A 12,321-nucleotide genomic window follows, 5' to 3' on the forward strand; every position below is an offset into this window, starting at 1 on the left:
TTACTTTTCATGAAATGAATCATGACTTCATGTGCAAGATTCAAAAGAAAGAAATTGTAGAGGCTTTGAAGAAAATGAAATCAAGAAGGGCAATTGGCCCAGATGGTATACCTATCGAAGCTTGTAAATGCTTAGGTGAGAAAGGTTTAGAATGGTTGACAAATCTTTTTAACAAGATTTGACTAACAACTAAGATGCCTAATGAGTCGAGGAAGAGTACTTTGATGCCTCTATATAAGAATAAGGGTGATATACAAGATTGCACAAACTATCGTGGTATAAAACTCATGAGTCATACTATGAAACTTTGGGAGAGGGTGATTGAGTATAGGTTGAGGAAGGTTGCTATGATATCGGAGAATCAATTTGGTTTTATGCCTGAAAGATCAACTATGAAAGCTATACATCTTCTTAGACAACTTATTAAGAGATATAGAGAGAGGAACAAAGATTTGCATATGGTTTTTATTGATTTGGAGAAGGCATATGATAGAGTACCTAGGGATGTTCTCTGGTGGACAATGATGAAGAAATGAGTTTCTCTCAAGTACATTAGTATAATTAAAGATATGTATGAAGGAGTAGTAACCAATGTTCGTACTTATGTAGGGGTGACAACCAATTTTCCTATAACGGTTGGGTTACATCAAGGATCTGCATTAAGCCCATTCCTATTTGCTATAGTGATGGATGAGCTTACGAGATCAATTCAAGAAAATGTGTTGTGGTGTATGTTGTTTGCTGATGATATTGTTTTGATTGATGAGTCTAGAGTTGGGGTTAATGCTAAGTTAGAATTATGGAGACAAACATTAGAAGCAAGAGGTTTTAAGTTGAGTAAGAGTAAGACATAATATATGGAATGCCGGTTTAATAAGAAACGAAGCAGTGATGGGAGTGTAGTGAAGCTTGGTGAGAAAGAAATATTGGTGGATGATTGTTTCAAATATTTGGGATCTATGATTCAAAAGTATGGAGAAATTGATGGAGATGTAAATCGTAGGATAAAGGTTGAGTGGATAAAATGGAAAAGTGCAACTGAAGTGTTGTGCGATCGTAGAATGCCATTGCGGTTGAAGGAAAAGTTTTATAGAACGACAATTAGGCTTGCTTTACTACATGGAACGGAATGTTGGGCTGCCAAGAGACATCATATTCAAAAAATGAGTGTAGCTAAGATGTGTATGCTTAGATGGATGTGTGGAAATACAATAAAATATAAGATTCGAAACGAGGAGATACGTAAGAAGGTAGGCATTACATCCATTGAAAATAAGATGAGAGAGAATCATTTACGGTGGTTTGGACATATTCAGCGAAGGCCTAATGATGTTTCAGTTAGAAGGATGGAGAAATGGAAAAATATATTAGTTAAAAGAGGTCGGGGTAGGGCTAAGAAGACTTAGATGGAGATGATAGGAAAGGATATGAATGCTTTGAACCTCACAGAGGACATGGCATTGGATAGAAATGATTGGAGGAGAAGGATTCATGTGGAAGACCCAGGATGATTTTCTTTTTTGGTTCATATCATCGACCCCAATTGTTTTGGGATGAAGGCGTAGTTGTTGTTGTTGTTATTGTTGTATGATGCCAAAGATACAGAGGATGTTTTGGTAACAAAGAATCTCCTGGAACACTCATTCCTACCACACCTAGAGTGAAGAGTTCAATTTCTTCTAGATGTCATCCCGAAACCAATTACAATGAAAGACCACACAAGACAAATTTTTTGATTCATTGAAAGAAGCATTAACACCCTTATGATTAACCATCAAGTTTCTTATAGGTACATAGCCAATGAACCCAAGTTAGCAACACAACACCTTGTCGCAGAGGAACTTCAGTCTTTGAACCTTGGAGATTATAACTACATGAAGGCAATGACCTTTCTTGCTCAAAATAAATAAATGTCTCATTGCTTTTTGGCCATGATGCCACATTTGAAGAAACAATGGATTTTGACAATGTTAGATGGTTCACGTAATTAGTAAACAATTGAATGCAAGATGAAAAACATTTTAGTTTGGTGATTGGAGAAGACTGTGCACTCCCATTTGGGTGATTGGAGAAGATTATGTACTCCCATTTTGATGCATAAAGACTCTAGTTTTGTGATTAAGAGTAAGGATGATGTGTCTTCATTTTTTTTATGTTTAAAAGAAAGGACCATACTTATATAGAACCTTGTAGCCCTATTTTGATTAAAGGGCTTCCTATTATTCTTGACTATATCTTTTTATGCACATGAGTGTTGATTTCTTTAGATGTTGGCACCATATTTTGATTAAAGGGTAGCACTATGTTCTTGTTATTTTTATCCTAAACTTCACTCAGTAAAAACAAACATTGTTCTTGAGTTATCCTTTCTGCAATTTATGTTTTCCAAACTTAATAAAAATGAACTGCATATCAAGAACACTAACTTGAAATAATCTCCAAAAGGCTGTATGAAGTTCCATAGCCCACTGGGAGCATGTGCATATATTTGCTTTTATGCACTTGTCTGCAGCTGATTGCATATTCTAACAACTTATGCTTACAAATTCAGTTGATTCTCATGGTTAGTGTAAACGGGTTCCTTACAGATTCAAAAAGCATGCTTTGAATCAGATTGATTTAATGAATTTTTTGCATTTTATCATCAAGTTTTATTGTGATATCAGTCATTGATTTTTTTTCTCTTTAATAACTGATCTGAGCATGAGTTAGTCCATTTTATCATCGAGTTTTACTTCCCTTCTAGACTGATGCAGTAAGCTAATAAAATTCAAAGTTTAGCAAGCACTAGGTAAGCACAATATTATTTTTTCATGCATATTTTTCTTTCATGTGAGACCAATACTTTTTTTTTTCTAATTTTGATAGACAAGTTGGGGGATAACCCCCGTGGAAATAGAACCAGAGACTACTTAGTTATGATAGCTCAATCTAACCATTCTGCTCTCTAATGATAATATGCAAATTTACTTGATGCTTTTGGTGATTCAACAATTTCATGGAAATGGAAGAACACATGGTGACAATTAATCTAGAGCTAACACTAAACATTCATCCCTGGCCAAGATAACAACTGAGGTGGTTTGGTCCTGATTTTACTTGACTGAAGAATAATGAGGTGGATTTTCATTATAACAATGTTTAGAGCAAGCACAATTACTTTGTAGTAAGTTGATTTACTTTACTTGATTGAAGAATAATGAGGTGGATTTTCATTATAGTCGGTATCTTTCTCAAATATATCTTGAGTGGTACTGAAGAAAAGTAGAATTTTGGTGCTTGATGAAGCAATTGCTTCTCTTGACATTGTAACTGATGTCCTAATTCAGCAGACATTGAGGCAACAATTTTCAGAATGTAGCATTTTCACAATAGCTCATCACATACCATCTATTTTGGACAGTGATATGGTCTTGTTTTGGATAGTGGTGCATTAACATTTAGCACTATGATCAAAATAGAATTTTTTTTCTACAATTGGGTTTTCTCTTTTTTTTTTTTTTTTTGATTAGGTGTTGTTGTTGAATATGATTCTCCAAGCAAACTGTTGCAGGATACATCATATGCATTTGAAAGGCTTGTCAATGAATACACAATGAGATCGAGCAGAAAGTTGATGCTTAGTGATGCTTAAATAGATGCTCTCGATACAAGAAATGTTTGCTTGCCAATGCAATTTATTGCAAGCAAGAGACAAAATGTTCTTAGATCTTATTCATAAATAACAATCCTTGCTTTAGTCTATCTTGTGCAGTATAGATAAGTTATAAGTCATACATTAGAGTCTCCGTCTTGGATACCTTTGCCTTGAGTAAGGGAGGCCCTTGAAAATGTTGAAATGCTTTTGATGCACTGTGAGTGGTTTTGGTTTTCTTAAGAGGATTCTTTCCTCCAATAGTAAGAGATCTACTTCAAGTTCAGGATAGACAGAAACAAGATTGTCTTACAATTCTCGTTGACGTGGATGGGACAAGGTATGTTGATACCCCAAATTTTTTGATTATTTATGTTAAACACAATTTTCACAGGCTCCTATCAGTGAATTTTCTTCTTAACACATTTCCTAAGCTGCATATGTAAGTTCCACTGCAATGGGACTGTGGGCTTTAGTCTCTTATGTTGTAGTTGATACTTTATCTTTCATGTCAATCAGACTAGATTTTTCTTGAGTAGCTTCAGTAACAGATGCTGGCATCGCTAAAATTATAGCTGTTGTATCAAGTCTGATCATTCCTGATATTTGGTATGCAACACCAAGTAAAGCACCATGGTGTAATCTCCCAACTAGTTCATTGCACACTGTGGTGAGTCCTGTGAGAACTGTTGACATACTACCATCTTGTAATATACGACTTTGAACATAGGCAACAAAAACTTCACTAGCACTAGCAACAACAACAACGACTTTTGCAGGAACAACTTCATATGGCATTGATCCTACAACCAACCTTGAGTGAGATAATATTTCCTTAGTAAATTCTAGAATTTGGTGAACTGGAATTCTCATACAAAACCGACAACCGGTTGACACTTTCAAGCAATTCACACGGTTGTTGGGCCTGCGCACAAAACAAAGCATACATGAAGAGCGTACTTGAGGCGGCCATCGAAGAACCGGATGATGGCTGGTGGTTGGCGCTGGTGGCTGGAACATGATGAGCTTCTCTCCTCAGCCAGACTGCTGCCCTCCAATGAGCGCAGGCTCCCTTTAGCAATCGGTGAGCAGGATCCCTCTTTCCTTCTTTAGTCGAAAGACTCAGAAAAGGTAAAATTCTTCCTGAATTCTTTTCTTTATTTTTCTCTTGATACAGGTTTCTCATTGACACCCGTTTATATAATGTAAATCTTTATTAAGGAATAATTATAATAATTGTTCCCTTTCAAAATTGTGAAGTTTATCCGATAGGGACACCTTCATGGGAGTCCTTTAATTTGGGTAATGCCTACATTACGTGGGTGACTCCATCAACGGCCTCATATAACAGTCACAGTTGCTTTATAAGTAGGACATGCATAGTAGGTAACCTGTCTGCTTATGGTCAGTGAAAGAGCTGATCTTTGCTCTTCCCTTTTTTGTTTTTGGGTTTTTCATTATTGTGTAGTTGTATAGTTGTTTTTTGTTTTTTCATAAAAAAATATAAACTTGTGGAATTGTATAGTTGTTTTTTGCCTGCTTGTTGCTTTGCTTTCTGTCCATCTGACAGTGTTGTTAATTCCATTTACAGTTACTAACATTTGTGTCATATCTAGATCGATAATCTAATGGAGAGTGAAACCAGAAGCCCTCACGACTGGTGTCAATGAATGTGTTGTGTGTACACATGAAGAGTTCCACCATCAAATGTGGCGTGTTGTATAAATCACCGATCACCCGTTACAAGAATGAAAGCTCTATCTGCGATAGAACCAAACAAACACAAAAAGACAACAACAAGGAACAATAGAAAATACAACAATACATAAAAGTAAACTTGCATAGAACTTTTATTTTTACTTGAACTCCTTTCACACTACTCACATTTAACATAAATACAACCCTGTTTAAAAGCAAAAACCAGCATAAATTTAGGAAACCACTACTTACCTAAAACCACTACATATGATTTTTAACTCCACTAAAAATCAACACCTACTTTTAAGGGCTAGACGTGAACATAAGATGCCCACCACGACTATGCTTGAGCATTAACCAACATTGCCTATTTTTAAGGATTCAACTAGATGTGAACATATGATGCTCTCATCCACTATGTTCAACACATGACTTTAACTAAACGTGAGCATTGGATGCTCCCATCCACGACTTTAACATTAACCAACATTTCTCTCCCTTAATGTGAAAGTTCTTGCACACCTACGGATTCTTTGAATGACTAAAATTTTGAAGGTGACATGGGTTGTGTAAAGCCATCATTTGTAGAGCAATGCTATAGCACTATTTCACCTTTTTCAACTACATCTCTTATAAAATGATATCTAAGCTCAATGTGCTTTGTTCTACTATGAAAGGTGAGATTTTTGACAATGAAAATAGTAGACTTAATGTCACAATAGAGCTTAGTTGGAAGCTTTTATTCCACATGTAAATCTTTTAAAACATGCCTCATCCAGATCGCTTGACAAGTAGCAGTAATGTATTCTGCTTCTGAAGATGATAAAGCTATTGACTTTTGCTTCTTTGAACAGCATGACACAACGCCTGAACCAAAACCAAACACAAAGTCACTTGTGCTTTTTTTATCGTCCACTGAACCTGCCCAATCACTGTCAGTATATCCAAGTAAATTAAAGTTAGTAGCATGCTTATAAAAAAATCCATAATTGGTTGTTGCCCGAATATAACAGAGAATCCTTTTTTGTTGTGCCTAGGTGTTGCATGAGTGGATTATGCATAAATCTTGAGATCAAACTGAATGAAAATACAATGTTTGGCTAAGTCTGCATTAAATACATCAATCCACCGACCAAGCTTCTAAAATACCTTTCATTTGCTCTTGTCATTCCATCTTTCAAACTCAATTTTTCATTTGAATTTATCAGAGTTGCACAAACTTTGCAATTCAATATTTTTTATTTTTTGAGAAGATCTAATGCTACTTCTCTTGAGAGATGAAAATCCCTTCATCAGATTGCATGATATGGAGGCCAAGAAAAAAATACAACCCCAAATCCAACATTTTTCAAATTCCTTCATCATACTATCTTTAAATTCTGTAATAAGTTTAGATGAAGAATCAGTGTAGATAATATCATCTACATAAACACTGACTATAAACAATTCTTTCCCATTCACTTTGACATAGCGTGTAAGTTCACTGTCACTCCTTTGAAAACCATTTTGATGAAAGAAATTGTCAAGACGATTTTACCAAGCATGAGGTGCTTGTTTTACCTTTACCTAGGTATAATTATAGTTGATAGATTTTCTTGTAAATTGAGCCCTATCAATTTACGTCAGTAATGATGTAGGAGCAAAGTGACCATATCCAGATTGGATCATTTGAGATCCATATTATTTAGTTTGATATTTGAATCATTTGTAATGAATCTTGGATTCAAGATCCAAGTTTTATTATATTAGGATGAGTTTTATTTTGTAGAAGGTTATCAGTTTAGAAAGTTTAATATGATTAAATATTTTTTTTTATAAATATAAGGAAAGCCTAGGAGATTGGACAATCAAGTTGAGAGTTCATAATTTGATAAACCAGTCAATTTTCAGTTTATTTGATTTATTTTTTGTTTTGCATTCATTTCTTGCACTTTCTAAATATTTCTCGTATTTTTTTAGTTTTACCTGGATATAATAGCAATTGACAGTTTTTCTCGTAAATCGAGCCCTCTCAATTTACATCACATTCACATGTTATCTTTCTTATATGGGCATAGGTGCAGCTAAGGGTGTAAGCCTTTGGTTGTAAAATGTCAAACTTGAACTGAATCAAAGAACCAAACAGGTTAGACCCGACCCAAATTGATTTTTATAGGCCCATGTTGTAAGCCAGATTACAACGGGAAGCTTATGAATGAACCTTGAGACATTCCAAACTGATTGTATATGGTGATAGTGGATCCAGTATAAAAAAAAGGTTGAAGGCATGATATTAAACGGAAAATCGATCACAAGCATATTGAATTTTACAGGAATCCAAACATAGATCTAATAAAAAAAATGCCACTCTGAGTCCAACTCTATTATCGGAAAAGAGTTCCGACATAATTCTGAATCCAGTCTTCCAACACATGAGCGTTCTTTTCCAGATCCATGCACCCAAATAATATGTGGATTCAGATCAAATGTCCAATTGAATCCAATTCATTTGCACATATCTTTGCTTAGTTGGGCAGAACAACAAGCTGATCTAGCTTGGACTTGACCCATTTAAACTTGGCTTAAACTCGTATGAGAAAATAAATGATCCGAGCTTGAGCACGAGCTCAGCCTCTGTACGTGTAAACGAGTCGAGCTTGAACATGCAATTGAGCTCGTATAAGCTCGATGTGTCTGATTAAGCTTGGTTTACATGGTTACATAAGGATAGTTTATATATATATATATATATATATATATATATATATATATATACATATAAACAACAAAAAGATCTTACAAAAATGGCTAAGATGATGGTTCACTGTGTAAGAGGTGGTGAGTTCGAATCCCACCGCCCCTAAGATTTCAAAGAACCTTTATATGGATTTAAAAATAAATTTTATACTAATGATGTTCAGCTCAAGCGGAGGATACAAGTTGCTCAATCTCGGTTTGAGCTTGAGCCAAGCTTGAACAACCAGATTTTTTTAAAGAGCCAAGTCGAGCCAACCTAAGTTCGGTTAGTGTGCAGCCCATTGCGTAGGGAGAAGAAAGTCTAGAATATGCCACTGTCATTCCATTTATGAAATGGACGGCTAATCAAGAAGCAGGTGTATATCAGTAGTGCTTGACAAATGTTTTTTTTTATTTTGTTAATAAATGTCACTCATGGAATATTTTATCTTAAAGTTGCAAATGGTATGTTAGTTAACATTCTTTTTCTGATGGGACATCACAAGTTCAAATCGCACCGGTGATCTTGCACCAATGAACTCAATGATTGAGGCGTTCTTTGTTTTTGGTTATCTAAAGAAAAGAACATTCCTCTCCCGTTTAAAGGATAATGAAAAGCAAATTTGACGGTAAAAAAAAAAAGTAAGATTCGGATACAAAGAGATATATGAAAGAAAATGTTATCAAATGAAAAAAAAAAGTATTATCATGAAGCATTTCAATTTTCAATCACCACCTAAGGAAATGTCAAAGGGTATCTAAGTAAAAGGTGAACTGAGTGCCATAAAACCTTCCAAATTCCCAAATCGAGCTTAGAATGGCATCAATCTATCTTTTCCGGCATGTTTGCAATGCCCTATGATTCTTGGATTTTCTCAAGATCATTTTAATGGTAAATCACAATCACAACACTTTCTCAATGTCAGTGAAACAGAGAAAATTACAAGTTGTAACTGTGACTGCCAGATGTGGTTGTTTTTGCTTTGAATCTTGTGAAAATTGGTTACAAAATTGACTCTGTGGCCAACAACCACAGCTTCTACTTTCTCAGCTGTGATTGTTCATTCCCGCGGTACGAGAATCTATATATATATATATATATATAGTTCAACCTTTCAAGTAAAGTTTTTCCATCACCAAATTCCCCAATTGCAATGCATCTCCTCAGAAAGAAGGGATACATTTGATTTTATTGATTCAAATAGCAGAAAGACAGTTGATACCTGAGTGAGCTATGTATAGTTTAGTAATAGTCACCATTCCATTCCATCATATGGCAAGTTGTTAATGAGCAATCCAAAAACCTTTTCCCATGCCAAGTGGTAGTCTTTCAGATAAAGGCTGGAATAACCTTCAAAAGGAAAAATGTGGTATGGTCATCGTCACTTGCCCTTAATTAATTCCCATTTCCCCGTTCCTAGCTTCTCTTAAAACCATAGATTGGTAGAATATGCCCCCCTTATTTAAATCCTTCCAACTGGCCATTTTGCAAGGTGTGTGAATGGAACAACACACAGTAAAACACTAAGATTCTTGTATATCTTTATTTTCTATTGTTTATCTAGATATTCTTCCATCCATGATTGATAAATTAAAAAAAAAAAAAAAACTATAAATTCAGAAAGAATTTCCTTAGAACACAAAGCAAGAATGGGAGAACTAGAGGGAGGAAGAGGAGGGGAGGAGATAAAAGAAGAGGAAAATGAAGAGCAGGTGGATGTTGGTCTGAAGGAGCTCAAAAGCAAGCTTGCACAGTTTGCAAGAGCAAGAGACTGGGATCAGTTTCACAGCCCAAGGAATCTACTTCTTGCTTTGGTACTGTTTTCAGCCCCTCCCATGCATATTTCAATCAATCATGACATTCTTGTTCATGATAACCTACTATGCACCAGGAGTATTTTTTCTGTCACCAAGACACGCCGTGACTTGATGAGCTTGAGACACAACTGTGCAATTTAAAAAAAAAAAAAATAGGACACGGTGTAACTGATTACAAATATTTTGTTATTTATATATATATATATATATATATATATATATATATATATATATATATATATATATATTACAACTTATTTAAAATAATAAAAATATTGTCCATAAGTGTTACAGGCGTGTCGTGTCATGTATTATCTCCCCATGCTGCATCGTGTCGCTAGAGACAAAAGCAATATCTTTTTCTTATTTTTTTTTGAAAGGCAACATGGGGTTAGGCTGACCCCAACCAAGACAAAAGCAATATCTAGGTTTAGATAGCTTCTACCACCATACTTTGTCATGACAAATGAATTCATGACACACAAAAATAATCTCTCTCTCTCTCTCTCTCATAAATCATAATACATAGTTACATACACATGTATATATGTAAGTATGTTTGTTACACTTAATTAAGGCAAAACATTTGCTAACCTCATAGATAAGAATCCCCTCCCCCCAGTTGCAACTCATAGGGGAAAGTTGTATTAACCAAAACTGACCCTATAGACGCATTCAGAATGGCCACTTACATGAAAATACAATCTTTTGGGTGATGAAAATTTGATGTGTTAGCTGTTGATTTTTCAAAAGGTGAAAAACATGATTTGGGGGCCGGTCTCTTCTAAACCAAATTTGTAGATCACATATGGAGGATACAATCTAAATAATAATAACAAAAAAATAGGCTTTCAACTAGGGAGTTCTTTACCCATTTGGGTAGCAGATATTCCCCCTTAATTTAATTAGCAATATGTGCATATCTGTTGCATCTTTTTTTTTATTTATTTTATTCTTTTATATATATATATATATATATATATATATATATATATATATATATATATATATTAAAGTTATGCATGAAAGGTGATCAACTTCAAGAATTTCACCATTTTTTCCCATCCAAAGAGTATATGAATTTGTCACATCTTCCATGATCAAAATGGCAGCTCATGAACTTAATTTGATCATGTTTACCCACGAAGTGCTCCACTCATCTGATCGAAGGGGATTCTGAACTTCACCCAAGTGTGGGAATGACATGGCTTCAATACCTATGGCTATATAGTTCTATATTTTGTAGGGAAAAAAGGGTGGGTGTGCATGGCTTAGGTGTGTCAACACCATTTTTAGGTGATTTGATCAGCATGTTCTATTTATTAGGAATTGTTGGAACAATCGTTGATAAAAAACAAGATTTAGAAAAAAATTGAGATCCCAAGCTTAGAAGCATGTTCTTTAAGCTCGCTATCTTTAGAACTTCGATCGCCCCACTTCAAGAATTCCGAAGATGCGAAAATGGTTTGTTACAACTGAGTTTTCAGGATACAACTAGGCTTGAACTTTAAGAGAGTTAGTGCTTCGCAAGATTAGGTGACCTTTTCCACACTTGAACTTGTCAAGCCAAATCGAGAACAAAAGAGTAGAAAGAGAAAGCTTGAGAATAAAAAAACATGATGATTCAAAAGCCGAAAAATAAAGAAATTTATAAACTTTAGGAAGACCAAGACGTTTTTGTGATAAATGAAATTAAAAGTCATAAATCCAACCGTTTGAAAATTGAACGAAAATGACCCTAAATAGTCACCCACCTTTGACTAACGATCAATGAACCAGCCTTTGGTTTATGTTATTTTGATGAAAAAAACATGATATTATAACATTTTAAAATAAAAAAATTGTGAGATGTTAAAAAAAGACCTGCTTATGTGTTAGAATGGGATAATTCCAAAGCTGATACCTACTAATTTGATAGTGTAGAACACATCTGCATGGTCGAAATTAAAAAAATAAAAAAATATTCGTAAAAAATTAAATGCATTTCTGTGCTCACGGATGGTCGTGCACATCTACTGTGCATTGGATAGGCAGTTCCATAAACTACGTTTATGTATATCTTAAATCTTTAATTTGCTTATATCATAGGTTGGTGAAGTAGGGGAGCTGTCAGAGATATTTCAATGGAGGGGAGAAGTGGCTAGAGGATTGCCAAACTGGGAAGAACGTGACAAGGAGCACCTAGGAGAGGAATTATCTGATGTCCTCCTCTATCTCATACGCTTATCTGATATATGTGAGGTTGATCTTGGAGATGCAGTGACAAAGAAATTGGTTAAAAATGCACTTAAATATCCAGCCAAGATATCCCAAATTGATCCTTCCTCCTGTGAATGATCAGTATGTAATCTGTAACGAGAACCAAAAGAGTTACTATGAGAATGCCCATTCTACATATAACATAATGCTTAATCAGCCCCATTCTACATTAAACAAATGAGTTACTTAATATATAT

At 34.8% G+C, this 12,321-nt stretch overlaps 1 protein-coding gene and 1 pseudogene across 1 annotated transcript in view; both read left to right on the top strand.

Moving 5' to 3' along the window:
* Nucleotides 1-9,697: 9,697 nt before the first annotated feature.
* LOC149817507 (uncharacterized) lies at nucleotides 9,698-12,202 on the top strand (annotated as a pseudogene).
* The window catches only part of LOC149817508 (glycolipid transfer protein 1-like), a 46,824-nt gene continuing 44,346 nt past the window's right edge, over nucleotides 9,844-12,321 (top strand). The window contains exon 1 of the mRNA XM_089984266.1: nucleotides 9,844-9,862. The gene's annotated coding sequence lies outside the window, so the exon portion shown is untranslated. The remainder of the gene's footprint in view (nucleotides 9,863-12,321) is intronic.

Source organism: Nuphar pumila, chromosome 13 (genome assembly GCF_984573655.1).
Source record: "Nuphar pumila chromosome 13, dmNupPumi1.hap1.1, whole genome shotgun sequence".
NCBI lineage: Eukaryota > Viridiplantae > Streptophyta > Magnoliopsida > Nymphaeales > Nymphaeaceae > Nuphar > Nuphar pumila.